At 42.4% G+C, this 11,058-nt stretch overlaps 1 protein-coding gene across 1 annotated transcript in view; it reads right to left on the bottom strand.

The window, feature by feature from the left end:
- Nucleotides 1-11,058, bottom strand: part of SLC2A12 (solute carrier family 2 member 12) — a 169,894-nt gene that overhangs the window by 11,614 nt on the left and 147,222 nt on the right. The window lies entirely within an intron of this gene.

The following is an 11,058-nucleotide window of genomic DNA, read 5'->3' as shown; positions in this document are numbered from 1 at the left end:
AAAGTTTTCTTCTCACTCATTGAATGTGTTTTTATAAATGTTTTCTTCTCATAGCACATGTCCCCCCCCCCCCCTTTTTTTTATTTTTTTCCCCCCTCCCTCTTTCTTTGTGTAAATATTTTTTAATAAAATGAATTTGCTTAAAATGTTTTATTTTCTAATTTTTTGGTAATCACTCCCAGGCAGGACCTAAAATATATATTATTTATTTTTCATACATCATGGGACACAGAGTCAGGCTAATATTCATTACCTGCTGGTTATACTCCATCTCCAGGTGAATGGACACTGCTACACCAAAGGTCTTTGGACAGAAAATGATCCCATATATAACCCCCTCCCATACAGGAAGGACTTCCGTTTTTATTTTTTTATTTTTTATACCAGTGTATGCAAGGTGAATGGGGCAGTTTGTTTGAGCTCTCTGAGCTTCAGGTCTCTAGTCCCACAGGCGGTTTTAAATCAATCAAGGGATTGACCAATCGGATCCATTTGATGCTTTATATGCTTAGATAAATGGTACCCGAGCCTTGCAAAGAAGACTCCAGATCCTGCAAGGTTTTGCCAGTAATCCAGCCTCTGGGCGCTTGACCCTGCGAAGTGGAATCCTGGACACTACAGTGCTAAGGCATTCCTGCAAGGTGCTGTACAGGTGCAAGTGTAAGTGGACCCTAACCATGAAAAGTGTACCCAGTCCTTGAAGGTCCTCAATTGACAGGAACCCGCCGTAAAGGGTGAAGATTGGGCTCTTAGTTTCTAAGCTGCCCTGCGCGGGTAAGTGAAACCCCCTTATTATTATTATTATTATTGTGGGATGTCCCAGTGATTGTAACAATTAAGCTAGCTAGAGGCTGGACAACTGTGTGCGGTGACCATACGGGGGACTTTTGGGCTAGCTGTGGGTGTTTGCAAAGTGTAATTTTTTTTTTTTTGCTTGTGTCTGGCTGTTTTTTACCTGTATGATGGCGCATGACGTTGACTTCCATTCAGATAATGAATAAGCGCACCTGTTAGAGTGTTTTAAACGCGTCTACCATCTGTACTGTCTGTAACACTTGGGATGTTCATTATTAAATAAGAATTTTGATGGATCTCGGAGAGCAGCCATTTCTTGAGTGTTCATTGTATGCGGAGGCGAGCCAAGGAAGGCACCTGTGAATCTAATTAGGCTTCCTGTCTCACCTGGAGCAGTGAGTTCTTTTGTTTGGATATCTCGGGACCAGCAGTGTCTAACCTAATGAATGCTAGAAAAGCTGTCACTAGGAAGATCTATCATAAGGTCTGGAAGACTTATTGCTTGGTGTGAAGCCAAAAAATGGCATCATCGGAAATACACAATTAGGAGAATTCTCTCTTTTCTACAGTCAGCTGTGGAAATCAAATTGGCTTTGAGTACAATCACAGGTCAAGTTTCGGCCCTATTGGTATTCTTCCAAAGGCCGTTAGCCTCCCATTTACTGATCTGAGCCTTTTATGCAGGGGTCAACTCACTTGCTTCCCCCCATTAGGTCACTTATGTGTCCTTGGGACTTGAACTTGGTGCTGTCTGTGTTACGGAAACAACCATTTGAGCCTATCAAGGAAATTCCATTAGACTTGCTGTCACGCAAGCTAGCCTTCCTGATGGCCATCACCTCGGCTAGAAGGGTGTCGGAATTGGCAGCCCTCTTGTGCAAGGAGCCATACTTGATCCTTCACCACAACAGGGTCGTTTTACGACTTGGTTCATCCTTTTTTAGCCAAAAAAATGGTATCGGCCTTTCATTTAAACCAGGACATTATTTTTTGCCTTCATTTTCTTTTTTCTCTCAGCCTCGATCGGCGGAAGAGAGACTGCATTCTTTGGACTTTGTTCGGGCAGTCAAGGTTTAGTTGTCTAGATCTGGGGAGGTCCAAGGATAAGACTCCTTTATTTTTTGAATAATTTTTTTTTTTTTTTTTTTGTGTTTTGACAAAAGGACCCAAAAGAGGTAGGCAACTTCCATGGCTTCCATTGACAATTGGGCCCATCAATTGATAATTCAGGCCTATGGTTTGAAACATAAAGCTCAATCTACCAGGGGTGAAGGAACCTCTGGGCTTTTTGCCATCGGGTATCTGTGGCTCAGATTTGTACCACTGCTACTTTGTCTTCAGTGCATAGGTTCACAAAATTTTATCAAGTAGATGTTCGAGCAGCCAAGGATTCTGCTTTCGGCCACAGTGTACTGTGGGCTGCCGTATAAGTTCTGATGGCTATTGTTTGGCAGGGTTTCTCCTTCCCCCCCCCCCCCCCCCCAAGGCTTTTGCTCTGGGATGTCCCAGCAGGTAATGAATATTAGCTAGACTCTGTATCCCATGATGTACTCAAAGGATTTTTTTTTTTCCGTTAAACTTTACCTATAAAATACTTATTTTAAACCTAAAAGATGCATACTAGTAATTTACTTGAGGCAAAACTGATATTTACAGATATTTTGGCATATCCCCTTTAACCATTTGGGAGAAGTCTAATGAGCCTCATAAAAGGCTACGGTATGTAACCTTTAAAGATGCACTCCAGGAAATATTAAAAATTAATGTGTATGTAAACCAAAAATCTAGTTAGCATCTTTTGGCATACGTGCCTTAACTTTTTTGGAAGTTTCCTAAGCAAATAATTTTCTAAATTGTACAGTGCAGGACACAAGCTTGGTCCTAAATCATTGGGTTATATGCAAGTGCCTTTGGGTGACTGGACACTGGCAAAGAAGAGCTGTTGGAACACCCACCTAATCCCTCCCACTCCGTCAGTTTTTTTTTTTTCCTTTGTGTATTAGGTGACAGAGAAATCTTTGACCTTTTTCTCCATTGATTTTATTGTTGGCCTTTTTCTATCAAGCTTTTGGCTGCACTGTAGCTACGGCGGCTGTTCCCCTTGCATCTTCTGGATTGGTGCCCCTCAATATTGGGCCTCGGACTATACCAGGCACAAAGCTATGGCACGTGTGCCACAGCTGATACACAGAGCCCTCTCCATGGGCACGCCAACTACACTGGGAAGTGGGTGCCACTGCCTGCGCTCTCTAATCCTCCCTCCCCTGCACGGCGAAGCTGCTGGAGTGAGAAGTGCAGCAACGAGCGCGGGCTGTCGGTGTATTTCCTCCCACTCGCCCCCCTTCTATCAAGCATCGCTTGCAGAGATCGGGGGCTATTCTAATTTCTCCTGCATCCCCATTGGCTGCAGCCAGGGACCAATGAGGAGCCAGGACAAGGGCACCATGGGACACGTAGTCATGGAAGACTATGGGTCCAATTTAATGTCCAGCCCAGTATCACCACCCGGAGAGAGAGGAGTCATTGCTGCAATGGAGAGAGACTGGAGCAGTGCTCTGTGAGCCAGGGGACAGCGGCGTCAAGGATGCTGCCCCTGCAGTGGCAGTTGTGGGTGTCACCACGGGCAACAAGACATCTGTTCCAATTAAGTGTTGCTGTGCCGCTGGGATTGGTGAGAGGCTCTTGCGGCCATTATTTGTGGCTATCACTAATGTGGCTGTCAGTGTTGGCACTTTGAAAAAAATAAGTTGATTTTGTGTTGTAATTTGGGCATTTGGGCTCAAAAAGGTTTGCCATTACTGGACTATACCCAGACCTCACAACATGGAAGAGACAGGGCCTGCCTATAAGATCGCTTCAGGTACTGGAGCCTGAGTTAGGCAATCTCCTTGGCATGTGGAGCAACACATTGTCAGCTGCTGGGTGCTTTCAGGTCCAAGGCAGTGGCGCTGCACCAATGTAACCTAGTCTCTTAAGATCACTTCATGGGGTATGCCCGCCTGTGAACAGCAAAGCCAGGCTGGGGTTTGTCCCTGTTCACAAGATCTGCTTAGATGCCTCTGGACTTACAGCTTTTCCCTGGGTACAGTGCTATATTCCAATAGGATTTAGCAGAGCAGTGACTGATAATTTAACCACTTGCCAACTGCATACTGTAAATATACAGCGGCAAAGTGGCTCTGCTGGCATTTCCAGGTTTAGGGCGATGGCGGCCCGTTCCTGCTGTGGCTAGACACAGCGGGAGCTGATTGGCGGGTATGGTTCCGCCGGCACCCGCCGATTCTTCGGTACAGTAACAAAGCGGCGGTCTGCCTGTGTAATCAAGGCAGATTGCCGTTCTTTCACTACAGAAGACAGGGATCCTGTGCCTCTGCTAAGCACAAACGCCTCCCCCACAGTGGTAAAGCACATCTTAGAAACACCCTTTGATTGCTCCTTATGTTAACCCCTTGTCTGCCAGTGTCATTAGTACAGTGACCGTATATATTTTTTAGCACTTATCACTGTGTTGGTGTCAAAAGTGTCCTGACTGTCCACCGCAACTATAAGTTGCTGATTGCTGCCCTTTCTAGTAAAAAATGTCAAATAAAAATATCCCATAGTTTAGTTTGTGCACCTATGGGGGTGTGTTTTTTTTTTTTTGAAAAAAAATGTGTAGCAGAATACATTTTGGCATAAATTGATGAAGACATTTTTTTTTTTTTCCTTTTTTTTTTTTTTTATTGGATATGTATTTATAGCAGAAAGTACTTTTTTATTTGAATTTTTCTTTATAGCTCAAAACCTAAAAACCACGTAGAGCTTTCTTTTGGTGGTATTTGATCACCAATTTGTGGGAGAAGAGACAAATTTTGTTTAGGTACAGAGTTGCATGACCGTGCGATTGTCAGTTAAAGTAACGTAGTGCGGTACCGCAAAAAATGGCCTGGTCACCAAAGGGGGTAAATGTTCTGGAGCTGAAGTGGTTAAGCCTGTCAGATTGAGCATGTTTGCATTTGGTGCAATTTTTGCAAATCTGGCCTTCCCCTGCATGTCCCCAGGCTGCCATCACGCCTGTATAGGTCTCGGTTATGAAGTTTACAAAGCAGCGTGTGACATTTTTTCCTGGCAACACAGAGCTATTTAGAGCTGTCTTTAATAGTTCGGGACCATAATCTCCCTCTGACGTTAGCTGGGGAGATCACGTAGCTGCTCAGCTCCTCCTGCAGAAGCCCTGTCTCGGAGCTGTAAAGCGGCCACGAGTCACGTGACCGGCCTGAAGATCGCTCTAAATAGCTATTTAGAATGCTAATTTTTAGAAAGGATTTACAATGTGGTATGCCAGCCTCTGAAAGGCTGGCAGTGACAATTTTAGTTTTTTTACTTTCAATAATAGCGGCGGGCCGCAGACGGAGAGTGCACTGACAGGCAAGAAGGAGGGGTTGAGGGGGGAGAGAGAGGAGAGCAGGGCAGCGTATGACGGAGGGACGCATTTTGACCACAGTGATCAGGGCTGAGCAGCCTTGGCTATCATGGTCTGTATAGAGAAGGGCATATAGGAAGTGGCAGGTTCAGGGAGGTTTTTTTTTTATACAGTTTAGAGGGAGGCAGATTACACAGTGCAAGCTCTGTGCTGTTTAATCTGCTTTAAAAAACCACAGTATGTGTATTTTATTTTGGGGGTTAACAAACATTTTAAGCTTTTAAATTTAGTAGGAATTTTGTAAAATGTGCTGTTTATCTACTAATAATGATTTTAGAGTATTATTAGCTAATATATTGTTTTGGTAAACGTTTGCGCAAATATCGCAGGGCCTTAAAAATCAGTAGCACATTCTTTTTGTATTCTACAGGTCATGTTCTTTCAGAAAATATATGGTTTGATGGGGTCTTTCACAAACTTTGAAAGCTGTGAGAAAGAAAAAGCTCAATATTTTTTTTTTTTTTATGGAAAAATTTAGATAATTAAGTTTTTATGTACGTTCGATTTTCACCATTTCCCAAAAAAGCACAATTTTAAAAATAACAAATATTTGTTATTAACTCCATACAGGTTAGCTTTTATAGTTGGCTGGAATTTTATAAAATGTGCTGTGGTTTTATCTGCTAATAATGATGATTTTAGTGTATTTTTAACAAAAATATGGTTTTGACAAACATTTGCACTAATATCATTGTGCCCTAAAATCAGTAGCACCTTATGTTATTCTACTGGTCGTGTGCTTTCAGAAAATTTGACTTGGGGGTGGGGTGGGACGTCTTTTATGAACTCTGAAAGCTGTAAGGGAAAAATAAAATAAAAAATAGAAAAATTGCAAAAAGCTGAGTTTACACGTGTGCGTTGCGAATTGAAGCTCCGGTTTCACTGTGAAGATAATAAGTTGTTCAGAGGTTCCTCTCCGTTTTAGCTGCAGATCAGTGAGCAGGAAGGGGGGAGGTGAAGTGAGGAGAAGGAGAGAATTTGTGTTCAGAACGGAATGCATCTGCGAATCAGATGTGTTCCCATAGGAGATAATGGGTTGTAGTTCGCACCGTAATGCCCAGAAAACGCACACTTTTTTTGTGCAATGCGCAGTGCGAATGCAACGCACCTATGTGAACCAGATTCATTCAAATGAATGTATTTTAAAATGTCCTGTGAATTGGATGCGTTGTAAGCCGCATCTAATTGGCATAGGTGTGAACGGGGCTTAAAGTGAAACGTAGGGTCTGGCAGCGAAAAGGTTAATATACCTTCCTAAAGTACCATCCACACTGGATTCCCTTTTCTTCCATTTCTCCTCCCTGCAAAGTTTGCTTCAAAACCCCATTATAAACTATTATATATATATATATATATATATATATATATATATATATATATATATATATATATATATATATATATATATATATATATATATATATATAAAAAAAAAAAAAACTTAAAAACCAAGGAAAGCAAGAGGAATTGTTGATCATAGATATGATTGTTAAATATTCACCAATGGCAAGATTTTTGTACATATTGTCCATAGGACAGTTGATCATTCCTCTGCTAATTTTTAAATAAAGAATAAAAAAAAAAGACAGCACCATGATCTGAGGCTTCTACCAGGGCTTCAGCTGCTATTTATGGAATTGATTCTTTCCACCCTACAGTGGCTTGAGTACCCCTCTGGGAAAGCTGTAGCATTGCAAACAGCAAATCTAGGGCTCAAGAGTACTGCGTCACGGGGGCTCATTATTGACTAGGGGGGAGCAATACACTCTAGTGTCTTTCTCAAAGGCCCTAAGGCTCTATTCACATCAATGTGTGTTTTTTTCATGCTTTTTGCAGAAACGCAGGACTTTTTTTTTTGTTTTGTTAACATGGATTTTTATGGAACAAATCCATGCATTTTTGTGCCTTTGCATTTTTGGAAAGGAACACAAATTGGTGCTTTTTTTTTTGGTTCAATAGACTTCAATGTAGAAGCCACAGAAAAGCATGTAGTGCGTTTTTACTGCAATTTGTGTTTTTAAATATGTCCAACAAATTTTCCCCCCAAAAAAATAAAAACCGCAAATCGCTGTAAAAAAATGCGGAAAGCACTGCAGAAACACTCAAAAGCAACATGCATAGATGTGAGTTGAGCGTTATACTCTCTTTGCTGGCTGGGTCTGTAGAGCAACCAGCTCTGCAGGAAGGGCTTTTGAGTAACCTTTACTGGTAGTGTCTCACTTGAATGCTGTTATGTTCTTAGCAGGCTTATAGTGACCTGCTCATGGACAGCTGTTGGCCTTTCGTGCTCCGCAGTGGGTCCATATTTTTAGTAACAAGGAGTATTCCTTGTTAGTAATGTCTCACTTATGTACAGTTTGTACAGTGGCCTATAGCAACTTAGTCATGGATGGCCTAACCCCTCCTGCTCCTTAGAAGGGTTTGTAAGTAACTTTTGTTGGCAATGCCTCATTTGTTTACTGTTTGGAAGCCTATGGTGGCTTGGTCACGATTCAGTTTCACCCCATTTCCACAGTAGGTATGAGTAACTTTTGTTGTTAATGTATCACTTTAGTTCTGTTTGTGAACCGATCGATGACCATTGGTCCCTCCACACATGCCAGGATGCAGGGTCTAATCCTTAAATCTGACCTCTCCTTCAGCCCCCACATCCAATCACTGGCTAAATCTTGCCACCATAACCTCCGTAACATCTCCAGATATCTCACCTTTCTGACTAACGACACCACAAAGCAACTTATTCAGGCCTTGGTTATTTCTCACCTTGACTACTGCAACGCTCTCCTTAAGGGCCTACCCTTACACAGGCTATACCCTCTTCAGTCTATTATGAATGCTCCTGCTAGACTCATACACCTCACTAACCGATCCGTGACTGCTGCCAATCCCTTCACTGGCTTCCACTACCCCACTGTATAAAATTCAAAATACTAACTACAACATACAAGGTCATCCACAACATCTCCCCCAGCTACATAACCAACCTCATCTACAGATATTGCCCAATTCGTCCCCTCTCCTCATTCCAGGACCTCCTGTTCTCTAGCTCCTTTGTTACCTCTCATGTTTGTCTACAGGACTTCACTAGAGCCTCTGCCTTCCTCTGGAACTCCCTGCCCCGGTATGTCCTAACAGCCCCTACCCTGTCCACTTTAGGAAGATGCCTGAAAACTCATTTATTCGGGAAAGAATTTATTGGTCATGTTTCACCTCCTGTCTTTCAGTGGATCTGTGACTACCTTTAGTGGTCCAGTGACCTTTTGTGCCATAGTATGCCATTAACCCTTCCTGCTCTGCAGTGGGTTCAAGGATAATCCTTATCAGAAAAGTTATGCTTGTATGCAGTTTGCACTGCGACCTATGTTTAACCTAATAACGTTCAGCCTTTAGCTACAGCCGCTTTGCAGTTGGTTCATGCTGGTCCTGTTTCACTTGCATATGATTTGTATGTTGGTTTAGAGCAGTGGTAGGCAACCTCGGCCCTCCAGCTCCGGTGAAACTAAAAATCCTATCATGCCTCTGCCTCTAATGCCGCGTACACACGGTCGGGACTATCTGGTGGACTTAGTCCGGCAGACAAACCTCCGGACTTTGAAGCGGAGGTACGCCAGACTTTCAGAATGAGCAGACCTGCCCACACATGACTGGACTTTTCCGGCGGACAAGTTGTGGCGGGCAAACTGCCGGACTATGGCGGGAGTCTGCCGGACTTTTGAAATGAACGGACTTGCCCACACACGGAGGAAAGTCCGTTCATTTGGAACACGGCTCCAGGTCGAAGGGGACTAGCGAAGGAAGTAAATGTCGCTGCCTTCAGAGGCGAGATTGACACCTCGCTGGCCTCGTCACCTGGTATGGACTTAAAAAATGGTGTGGGGTCCCCCCCGGATCCATATCAGACCCTTATCCGAGCACGTAGCCCGGCCGGTCAGAAAAGGGGTGGGGACGAGTGAGCAGCCCCCCTCCTGAGCCGTACCTGGCCACGTGTCCTCACCATGTTGAGGACAAGAGCCTCTTCACGACAACCCTGACCGTTGGTTGTCGGGGTCTGCGGGCGGGGGGCTTATCGGAATTCGTGAGCCCCCTTTAACCACTTGACCACTGGGCACTTAAACACCCTTAATAACCAGACCAATTTTCAGCTTTCGGTGCTCTCACATTTTGAATGACAATTACTCAGTCATGCAACACTGGACCTATATGAAATTTTTGTCCTTTTTTTCACACAAATGGAGCTTTCTTTTGGTGGTATTTAATCACCACTCGGTTTTTTATTTTTTTGTGCTATAAAAGAAAAAATACAGAAAATTCTGTAAAAAAATGAATTTTTCTTTGTTTCTGTTATAAAATTTAGCAGATTACTAATTTTTTCTTCATAAATTTTGGCCAAAATTTATACCACTACATATCTTTGGTAAAAATAAGTACAAATTGGTGGATATTATTTGGTCTTTGTGAAAGTTATAGAGTCCACAAGATATGGTGCCTATATCTGAAAATTGATCACACCTGAAGTACTGACGGCCTATTTGAATTCTTGAGACCCTAACATGCCAGAAAAGTACAAATACCCCCCAAATGACCCCTTTTTGGAAAGAAGACATTCCAAGGTATTTAGTAAGAGGCATGATGAGTTTTTTGAAGTTGTAATTTTTTCCCACAATTCTTTGCAAAATCAAGATTTTTTTTTTTTTCACAAAATTGTCATATCAGTTTATTTCTCACACAGCATATGCATACCACAAATTACACCCCAAAACACATTCTGCTATTACTCCCGAGTACGGCAATACCACATGTGTGAGACTTTTACACAGTGTGGCCACATACAGAGGCCCAACATGCAGGGAGCGCCATCAGGCGTTCTGGAGCACCCAGGACAATTCTGACATTTCTCTCCTACATGTAAAAATCATCATTTATTTGCTAGAAAATTACATAGAATCCCAAAACATTTATATATGTTTTTTTAGCAAAGACCCTGGAGAATACAATGGTGGTCGTTGCAACTTTTTATCTCGCACGGTATTTGCACAGCAATTTTTTCGAATGCTTTCTTTTTGGAAAAAAAACAGTTTTGTGCTTAAAAAAAAAAAAAAAACACAGTAAAGTTAGCTAATTTTTGCATAATGTGAAAAATGAAGTTACACCGAGTAAATAGATACCTAACATGTCACTCTTCAAAATTGCACAGGCTCGTGGAATGGCGCCAAACGTCGCTACTTAAAAATCCCCATAGGCGACGATTTAATTTTTTTTTTTACTGGTTATATGTTTTGAGTTACAGAGGAGGTCTAGGGCTTGAATTATTGCTCTCGCTCTAACGTTCGCAGCGATACCTCACGTGTAGTTTGAACACCATTTTCATATGTGGGCGGGACTTACGTATGCGTTCGCTTCTGCATGTGAGCACATGGGGACAGGGGCGCTTTAAAAAAAAAAATAAAAATGTTATTGTTCATTTTACTTTATTTTAGTTTGACATTTTTTTTTTCCCAAAAATAAATTTTTTGATCACTTTTATTCCTATTACAAGGAATGTAAACATCCCTTGTAATAGGAATATGGCATGACAGGTCCTCTTTACAGTGAGATATGGGGTCAATAAGACCCCGCATCTCACCTCTAAGCTGGGAAGCCTGAAAAAAAAAAAAGATTCTGGATTTGATCGTATTGGCGAGTCGGTAGAAGCACCGGAGGGAGGGGGGGGGGGGGTGTCTATGGCTGGGTATTGCAGATTATCACCGACTATGGCTGGATATGGCTTGGTATCTCAGAGTATGGCATTGCAGAGTATTGCA

Source organism: Lithobates pipiens, unplaced genomic scaffold (genome assembly GCF_037356315.1).
Source record: "Lithobates pipiens isolate NorthernLeopardFrog02 unplaced genomic scaffold, aLitPip1_a1.2 Scaffold_18, whole genome shotgun sequence".
Lineage (NCBI taxonomy): Eukaryota > Metazoa > Chordata > Amphibia > Anura > Ranidae > Lithobates > Lithobates pipiens.
Note: the sequence above shows the minus strand (reverse complement) of the source record. Positions and strands in the feature narration are given on the sequence as shown.